The following is an 8,345-nucleotide window of genomic DNA, read 5'->3' as shown; positions in this document are numbered from 1 at the left end:
GGGGAAGGAGAAGGGGAAGGAGCATGGGAAGGAGAGGGGGAAGGAGAGAGGGGGAAGGAGCATGGGAAGAGAGGAGGAAGGAGCGGGGGAAGGAGAGGGGGAAGGAGAGAGGAAGGAGGAGGGGGAAGGAGAGGGGGAAGGAGCTTGGGAAGGAGAGGGGGAAGGAGAGGGGGAAGGAGCTTGGGAAGGAGAGGGGAAGGAGAGGGGGAAGGAGCTTGGGAAGGAGAGAGGGAAGGAGCTTGGGAAGGAGAGGGGGAAGGAGAGAGGGAAGGAGAGAGGGAAGAGCTTGGGAAGGAGAGGGGGAAGGAGCTTGGGAAGGAGCCTGGGAAGGAGAGGGGGAAGGAGCTTGGGAAGGAGAGGGGGGAAGGAGAGAGGGAAGGAGAGAGGGAAGGAGAGGGGGAAGGAGAGGGGGGAGGAGAGGGGGAAGGAGCTTGGGAAGGAGAGAGGGGGAAGGAGAGAGGGAAGGAGAGCGGGAAGGAGAGGGGGAAGGAGAGGGGGGAGGAGAGAAGGAAGAGAGAAGGAAGGAGGAGAAGGAGAGAGAGAGAGAGAGAGAGAGAGAGAGAGAGAGAGATAGAGAGAGCGAGAGAGAGAGGAAAAGGAAGAGATGGAAGGAGGGGACAAAGGTCAGCAGCTGTGTGTCTGAGATGATTGTCCTTCCTGTGTGTTCTGCCCTGAACAGTTTGACCTAAGGTTGTCATTGTTGTCTGACACCATTTGTGGGGGTGTGTGTGTTAAAGCCTGCCTGTGTCCAGTCCGCAGGGACATACAGGGTCCTCCAGGCCTTCTCTAGACGTGTTTGAGTCCTAAAAAGAACCCTATTACCTATGTTGTGCACTATGGGCCCTTGGTCAAAAGTAGTGTACAATGTAGGGAGTAGTGTGCCATTTAGGAAGCATGCCATGTGTTTGACACTCCCCCCCCCAGCATCCTCACTTCTCTATGTTACAGAAGCCATCTGCTGAACGGTCTTGTGTTTCAGCTCTAGTTTCCAGACCTTTCCATCTCCCCACAACCTCCCATCCCGACCCTGAAGAGTGAGAGAGGCCATCGGGCCAGAGAGGTATCTGGTTTAGGTTCTGAGAGGGTCGAGAGAGAGAGAGAGAGAGGCATCGGGCCAGAGAGGTATCTGCTATAAGGTTTAGGGTTGAGAGAGAGAAAGGCTATCGGGACAGAGAGGTATCTGCTATAAGGTTTAGGGTCGAGAGAGAGAGAGAGAGAGGCCATGGGCCAGAGAGGTATCTGCTATAAGGTTTAGGGTTGAGAGAGAGAAAGAGAGGCCATCGGGCCAGAGAGGTATCAGCTATAAGGTTTAGGGTTGAGAGAGAGAAAGAGAGGCCATCGGGCAGAGAGAGGTATCTACTATAAGGTTTAGGGTTGAGGAGAGAGAAAGGCTATCGGGCCAGAGAGGTATCTGCTATAAGGTTTAGTGTTGAGGAGAGAAAGAGGCTGTTGGGCCAGAGAGGTATCTGCTATAAGGTTTAGGGTTGGAGAGAGAGAGAGAGAGGCTGTTGGCCAGAGAGGTATCTGCTATACGGTTTAGGGTTGAGAGAGAGAAAGAGGCTGTTGGGCCAGAGAGGTATCTGCTATAAGTTTAGGGTTGGAGATGACCGAGAGAGAGGCTGTTGGGCCAGAGAGGGTGTCTGCTTATAAGGTTTTAGGGTTGAGAGAGAGAGAGAGAGAGGCTATCGGGCCAGAGAGGTATCTGCTATAAGGTTTAGGGTCAATAGAGAGAGAGAGGCCATCGGGCCAGAGAGGTATCACCTGTAAGGTTTAGGGTCGAGAGAGAGGACATCGGGCCAGAGAGGTATCTGCTAAAAGGTATATAGAGTCGAGAGAGAGGCCATCGGGCCAGAGAGGTATCTGCTATAAGGTTTAGGGTTGAGAGAGAGAAAGGCTATCGGGCCAGAGAGGTATCTGCTATAAGGTTTAGGGTTAAGAGAGAGAGAGAGAGGCTATCGGGCCAGAGACGTATCTGCTATAAGGTTTAGGGTTAAGAGAGAAAGAGAGAGAGGCTATCGGGCCAGAGACGTATCTGCTATAAGGTTTAGGGTTGAGCGAGAGAGAGGCTATCGGGCAGAGAGGTATCTGCCATAAGGTTTAGGGTCAAGAGAGAGAGAGAGAGAGGACATCGGACCAGAGAGGTATCTGCTATAAGGTTTAGGGTTAAGAGAGAGAGAGAGGAGGACATCGGGCCAGAGAGGTGTCTGCCTATAAGGTTTAGGGTTGAGAGAGAGGACATCGGGCCAGAGAGTATCTGCTAAAGGTTTATGGTTGAGAGAGAGAGAGAGAGGCCATCGGGCCAGAGACGTATCTGCTATAAGGTTTAGGGTCGAGAGAGAGAGAGAGAGAGGCCATCGGGCCAGAGAGGTATCTGCTATAAGGTTTAGGGTCGAGAGAGAGAGAGAGAGAGAGGCCATCGGGCCAGAGAGGTATCTGCTATAAGGTTTAGGGTTGAGAGAGAAAGAGAGGCCATCGGGCCAGAGAGGTATCTGCTATAAGGTTTAGGGTTGAGAGAGAGAAAGGCTATCGGGCCAGAGAGGTATCTGCTATAAGGTTTAGTGTTGAGAGAGAGAAAGAGGCTGTTGGGCCAGAGAGGTATCTGCCTATAAGGTTTAGGGTTGAGAGAGAGAGAGAGGCTGTTGGGCCAGAGAGGTATCTGCTATACGGTTTAGGGTTGAGAGAGAGAAAAGAGGCTGTTGGGCCAGAGAGGTATCTGCTATAAGGTTTAGGGTTGAGAGAGAGAGAGAGGCTGTTGGGCCAGAGAGGTGTCTGCTATAAGGTTTAGGGTTGAGAGAGAGAGAGAGGCTATCGGGCCAGAGAGGTATCTGCTATAAGGTTTAGGGTCAATAGAGAGAGAGAGGCCACCGGGCCAGAGAGGTATCACCTGTAAGGTTTAGGGTCGAGAGAGAGGCCATCGGGCCAGAGAGGTATCTGCTATAAGGTTTAGGGTTGAGAGAGAGAAAGGCTATCGGGCCAGAGAGGTATCTGCTATAAGGTTTAGGGTTAAGAGAGAGAGAGAGGCTATCGGGCCAGAGAGGTATCTGCTATAAGGTTTAGGGTTAAGAGAGAAAGTGAGAGAGGCTATCGGGCCAGAGACGTATCTGCTATAAGGTTTAGGGTTGAGCGAGAGAGAGGCTATCGGGCCAGAGAGGTATCTGCCATAAGGTTTAGGGTCAAGAGAGAGAGAGAGAGAGGACATCGGACCAGAGAGGTATCTGCTATAAGGTTTAGGGTTAAGAGAGAGAGAGAGAGAGAGAGGACATCGGGCCAGAGAGGTATCTGCTATAAGGTTTAGGGTTGAGAGAGAGAGAGGCTATCGGGCCAGAGAGGTATCTGCCATAAGGTTTAGGGTCAAGAGAGAGGACATCGGGCCAGAGAGGTATCTGCTATAAGGTTTAGGGTTAAGAGAGAAAGAGAGAGAGAGAGAGAGAGAGAGGACATCGGGCCAGAGAGGTATCTGCTATAAGGTTTAGGGTTAAGAGAGAGAGAGAGAGGCTATCGGGCCAGAGAGGTATCTGCTATAAGGTTTAGGGTTAAGAGAGAAAGAGAGAGAGGCTATCGGGCCAGAGACGTATCTGCTATAAGGTTTAGGGTTGAGAGAGAGAGAGGCTATCGGGCCAGAGAGGTATCTGCCATAAGGTTTAGGGTCAAGAGAGAGAGAGAGAGAGAGAGAGGACATCGGCCAGAGAGGTATCTGCTATAAGGTTTAGGGTTGAGAGAGAGAGAGGCCATCGGGCCAGAGAGGTATCTGCTATAAGGTTTAGGGTCAATAGAGAGAGAGGCCATCGGGCCAGATAGGTATTTGCTATAAGGTTTAGGGTCAAGAGAGAGAGAGGCCATCGGGCCAGAGAGGTATCTATTATAAGGTTTAGGGTCAAGAGAGAGAGAGGCCATCGGGCCAGAGAGGTATCTGCTATAAGGTTTAGGGTCAAGAGAGGAGAGGCTCTGTCTCAGGCTCTCTGGTTCATGTCCCAAATGGCACCCAAGTCCTTATATGAGTCCTGGTCTAAAGTAGAGTATTATATAGGGAACAGGGCCCTGGTCTACAGTAGTGCACTAGATCGGGAACAGGGCCCTGGTCTACAGTAGTGCACTAGATCGGGAACAGGGCCCTGGTCTACAGTAGAGTATTATATAGGGAATAGGACCCTCGTCCTACATGAGAGTATTATATAGGGAACAGGGCCCTGGTCCTAGAGGATGTTAATCCCAGTAGAGTATTATATATGGAAGAAGGCCCTCATCCTAGAGGATGTTAATCCCAGTAGAGTATTATATAGGGAACAGGGCCCTTGTCCTAGAGGATGTTAATCCCAGTAGAGTATTATATAGGGAATAGGGCCCTCGTCCTAGAGGATGTTATTAATAGCAAGATGTCTATGTGAACCTGTCTTTCGCTCTTTTCTTCATAGTCATGAAATATTCAATACAGGAGAAACACATGAATCCTGACTGAATGAATTAACAGGTTGTGTTTTAATGATTACTGTTGCTTAATAAAGCTGTTAGTCAGCGTAGCGATAAATCCATACAGCATCTGGGTTAGTGGATCATTGTTTATCAGATGACAGGCTGGGACTGAGACGGGCTGGGACTGGGACTGAGACAGGCTGGGACTGAGACGGGCTGGGACTGAGACGGGCTGGGACTGAGACGGGCTGGGACTGAGACGGGCTGGGACTGAGACGGGCTGGGACTGAGACGGGCTGGGACTGAGACTGTGGCAGTACTTTTTGCAAATCGAACATTCCAATGTTTTACTTGCTATATTGTATTTACTTTGCCACCATGGCCTTTTCTTGCCTTTACCTCCCTTATCTCACCTCATTTGCTCACATTGTATATAGACTTGTTTCTACTGTATTATTGACTGTATGTTTGTTTTATTCCATGTGTAACTCTGTGTTGTTGTATGTGTCGAACTGCTTTGCTTTATCTTGGCCAGGTCACAGTTGTAAATGAAAACTTGTTCTCAACTTGCCTAGCTGGTTAAATAAAGGTGTTCTCAACTAGCCTACCTGGTTAAATAAAGGTGTTCTCAACTAGCCTACCTGGTTAAATAAAGGTGTTCTCAACTAGCCTACCTGGTTAAATAAAGGTGTTCTCAACTAGCCTACCTGGTTAAATAAAGGTGTTCTCAACTAGCCTACCTGGTTAAATAAAGGTGTTCTCAACTAGCCTACCTGGTTAAATAAAGGTGTTCTCAACTAGCCTACCTGGTTAAATAAAGGTGATTTTTTTTTTAAGGAACTGTAGGGACTGATGATGACAAGAACACACACACACACACACACACACACACACACACACACACACACACACACACACACACACACACACACACACACACACACACACACACACACACACACACACACACACACACACACACACACACACACACACACACACACAGTCTTATACAGCTAACGTTGTGGGTACACACAATTCAGTCCCATTCAAAATCCAATTTACCTGTACTCTTACCTTAACCCCAAAACCTAGCCCTAGCTCCGAACCCTAATTCTAACCCTAAACCCCTTAGAACTAACATTCAACCTTGTGGGGACTAATAAAACATCCCAGTTGGTCAAATATTTATTTGTTTACTATTCTGGTGGAGACCTCTTGTTCTAGTTCTTCATTTTGTATTATTTTCTACATTGTAGAATAATAGTGAAGACACAAAAACTATAAAATAACACATACGGAATCATGTAGTAACCAAAAAAGTGTTAAACAAATCAACATATATTTTATATTCTTCAAAGTAGCCACACTTTGCCTTGATGACAGCTTTGCACAGGCTTGGCATTCTCTCAACCAGCTCGATAAGGTAGTCACCTGGAATGCATTTCAATTAACATGTGTGCCTTGTTAAAAGTTCATTTGTTTCCTTCTTAATGTGTTTGAGCCAATCAGTTGTGTTGTGACAAGGTGGGGGGGGGGGGTATACAGAAGATAGTCCTATTTGGTAAAAGACCAAGTCCATATTAAGGCAAGAACAGCTCAAATAAGCAAAAAGAAACCAGAGTCCATCATTACTTTAAGACATGAAGGTCATTAAATATGGAACATTTCAAGAACTTTGAAAGTTTCTTCAGGTGCAGGTGCAAAAACCATCAATTTTTATGATAAAAATGAGGACTGTCACAGGAAAGGAAGACCCAGAGCTGCAGAGGATACGTTCATTAGAGTTACCAGCCTCAGAAATTGCAGCCCAAATAAATGGTTCAGAGTTCAAGTAACAGACTCATCTCAACATCAACATGTTCAGAGGAGACGAATTGCTGCAAAGAAACCAATTGTAGATTTTTGGTTCCAAGCGCCGTGTCTTTGTGAGACGTGGTGTGGGTGAACAGATGATCTCCACTTCCCACCATGAAGCATGGAGGAGGAGGTGATTTATTTAGAATTCAAGGCACACTTAACCAGCATGCTACTGCAGCATTCTGCAGCAATACGCCATCCCATCTGGTTTGGGACTATCATTTGTTTTTCAACAGGACAATAGTCGTAAGGACTATTTCACCAAGAAGGAGAGTGATTGGGTCCTGCATCAGATGACCTGGCCTCCCCAATGCCCCGACTTCAACCAAATTGAGATGGTTTGGGATGAGTCGGACTACAGAGTGAAGGAAAAAGTGCTCAGCATATGTGCGAACTCCAGGTGAAGCAGGTTGAGAGAATGCCAAGCGTGTGTAAAGCATCAAGGCAAAGGGTTGCAATTTGAAAAATCTCAAATATAAAATATATTTTGATTTGTTTAACGCTTTTTTTGGTTACTACATGATTCCAATGAACATAGTGGTTTTAACCTAACCATGATTGTAATGCAGGTGTGTGTGTGTGTGTGTGTGTGAGAGAGCGAGAGCGTGTGATATTATGTCCCTTACCTGACCATGTAGTCGTTGCGAACCAGCAGCAGGTGCAGCATCAGAGACAGGAAGTGTGTTATTTCATAGTGTTATTCTACAATGTAGAAAATAGTAAAAATGAGAGAGAGAGAGAGAGAGAGCGAGAGAGAGAGACTCTGTCTCTTCTACATTGAGTGGTTGCTTAGTGGTGCTAATCATCAGTGTATCTCTGATCTCTCTAACATGGTGCAGGACTAAGCAGCAGCTCTTCTCTGTCCTTGCAATGTTCAGCCTCAGCAATCTATTGATCAGAATTAGTCAGTTAATAAGCTGGAGTCCCATTCATCACAGGGCTAGAGACTGGAACAGAACACTGCTGCCTTAATGAAGTCATCAGCACCAACCACCTCCACCTCCCAGCACCTACCACACTAATGAGAGAGAGGGAGAGGGAGAGGGAGAGAGAGAGAGAGAGAGAGAGAGAGAGAGAGAGAGAGAGAGAGAGAGAGAGAGAGAGAGAGAGAGAGAGAGGCAGATGAAGAGATAGAGAGAGGCAGATGAAGAGAGAGAGAGAGGCAGATGAAGAGAGAGAGAGAGGCAGATGAAGAGAGAGAGAGGCAGATGAAGAGAGAGAGAGCAGATGGAGAGAGAGAGAGAGAGAGAGAGAGAGAGAGAGAGAGAGAGAGAGAGGCAGATGAAGAGAGAGAGAGAGGCAGATGAAGAGAGAGAGAGAAGCAGATGAAGAGAGAGAGAGAGGCAGATGAAGAGAGAGAGAGAGGCAGATGAAGAGAGAGAGAGGCAGATGAAGAGAGAGAGAGGCAGATGGAGAGAGAGAGAGAGAGAGAGAGAGAGGAGAGAGAGAGAGAGAGAGAGAGGCAGATGAAGAGAGAGAGAGGCAGATGAAGAGAGAGAGAGGCAGATGGAGAGAGAGAGAGAGAGAGGCAGATGAAGAGAGAGAGAGAGAGAGAGAGAGAGAGAGAGAGAGAGAGAGAGAGAGAGAGAGAGAGAGAGAGAGAGAGAGGCAGATGAAGCGAGAGAGAGAGAGGCAGATGAAGAGAGAGAGAGAGGCAGATGAAGAGAGAGAGAGAGCAAGATGACAAAAGAGAGAGAGAGGCAGATGAGGGGAGAGACAGACAGATGAAGAGAGATGGAGAGAGGAGGATGGAGAGAGAGAAAGAAAGATGGAGAGACAGAGCGAGTCAGATGAAGAGAGAGAGAGAGAGAGAGAGAGAGAGAGAGAGAGAGACAGAGAGGCAGGAGGAGAGAGAGAGAGACTCTGGTCTGAGGACGGGCCACACATCCTGTCACACGTACATACACACACAGCCATCCATCACGCCTGGTTAGGTCATAACGTCCCAAACTAATGAAACACACCACCGTAATACCATCCGCTGCGGAAATCACCAATAATTACCATCATCATCCTCTGAACTCCGTATTTCACCACGGCAACAGAGGGTTAGCTGTGTGTGTTTGTTTGTGGCG

Source organism: Oncorhynchus kisutch, linkage group LG11 (genome assembly GCF_002021735.2).
Source record: "Oncorhynchus kisutch isolate 150728-3 linkage group LG11, Okis_V2, whole genome shotgun sequence".
NCBI classification, from domain to species: Eukaryota; Metazoa; Chordata; class Actinopteri; order Salmoniformes; family Salmonidae; genus Oncorhynchus; species Oncorhynchus kisutch.
Note: the sequence above shows the minus strand (reverse complement) of the source record.